Raw genomic sequence first — 1,204 nt, 5'->3', positions numbered from 1 at the left:
ATATAAGAAAGGGGAAGATTATTATTTTCTCCTAAGAAGACCACTGCTTTGAGTTTATTTTTGTGCTTGAAATATGCTTCTCTGTCATTTACTGTACTTAAACTGCTTTTTGATTAACTGTACTGCGAACAGTTTTTTTTTATTTTCAACACTTGTATGAACATTATTTTTAAACACAATGCCTTGTCAATAAAGTGGTCATTAAAGCATTGTTGTCTTGCAACTCACGCTGCGGAAGGTGCCGGGGTTACTTGCTTTATCGTGGTATTATTCCACTTTAGTTAACCCACTTCTGACCATCCCGATTTAGGTTTTCCAAGATTTCTCTAAATACTTGAGGCAAATGCCGGGATGTATTCTTTGAAGGGCACAGCCGATTTAAGTTCACCATCCTTCCCTAATTCGATGGGACCAATGACCTCGCTGTTTGGTCCTCTACCCCGAATCAATCAATCAACAAACCAACCATCCACCTTAATTTGAGTCTCTTCTTTCAGATGCTTTCCACTGTCAATAACAAAAATAATTGGCCCGTGGGGGGATCGAACCCACGACCTTCGCGTTATTAGCACGACGCTCTAACCAACTGAGCTAACGGGCCAGGCGGTGACTTCGTCCGAGAGCATAGTATATCAACGGTTTCTCTGGAGAGTAGAGTATACCAATATTATATTGTTGTACATGATTAGTTCGTAATTAAGGGATTTTTATCAAGAGAATGATCCTAACGTCTACATGTGTTCATTACAGGGAAGGTAAATCATGATAGCCTCCTAGAACCTGAATCTGCTCCTGGCGTATGGCGGTACAGTACCTCATCTTGCCTCAGTGTGTCGTCTTGTGGGGTGTCACTGTCATATAGTACTGTTAGTTAAAAGAATCAGAAGTTTGTTTTCTTACAGACACTGAGATGACGGATAAAGTGAATTATGAAAACATGAGATTTTTTTCATTCTAAAGGTACTGAGGAAAAACCTTTAGAACCGCTGCAGCCATCAATCGTAATACACGAATTTGATAATGACGTGTGGAAAAGTTCATCCCACCTTATGTAACCTATAGGTACAGTGACCAAAATGTAAATTAAATAGCAAACACTGAAGAAGCCTTGCAGAAAATAAAGGCGAAACGCGTATGGCCCTAAAATTGTATTTCATTCAGTTGCTGTCAGACAGTACATAAAGTAAAAACTATCAATATACCG

The 1,204-nt window shown here is 39.3% G+C and overlaps 1 non-coding gene across 1 annotated transcript; it reads right to left on the bottom strand.

Annotated features, from left to right (window-relative positions):
- Positions 1-527: 527 nt before the first annotated feature.
- Positions 528-601, bottom strand: Trnai-aau (transfer RNA isoleucine (anticodon AAU)). Its single transcript has one exon. It is a non-coding gene; the product is annotated as a tRNA-Ile (tRNA).
- Between the last annotated feature and the right edge of the window lie 603 nt (positions 602-1,204).

The sequence above is a fragment of the Schistocerca serialis genome, chromosome 7, assembly GCF_023864345.2.
Source record: "Schistocerca serialis cubense isolate TAMUIC-IGC-003099 chromosome 7, iqSchSeri2.2, whole genome shotgun sequence".
NCBI classification, from domain to species: Eukaryota; Metazoa; Arthropoda; class Insecta; order Orthoptera; family Acrididae; genus Schistocerca; species Schistocerca serialis.
The sequence above is the reverse complement of the archived record's forward strand: the minus strand, read 5'-3'. Positions and strand labels throughout refer to the sequence as shown.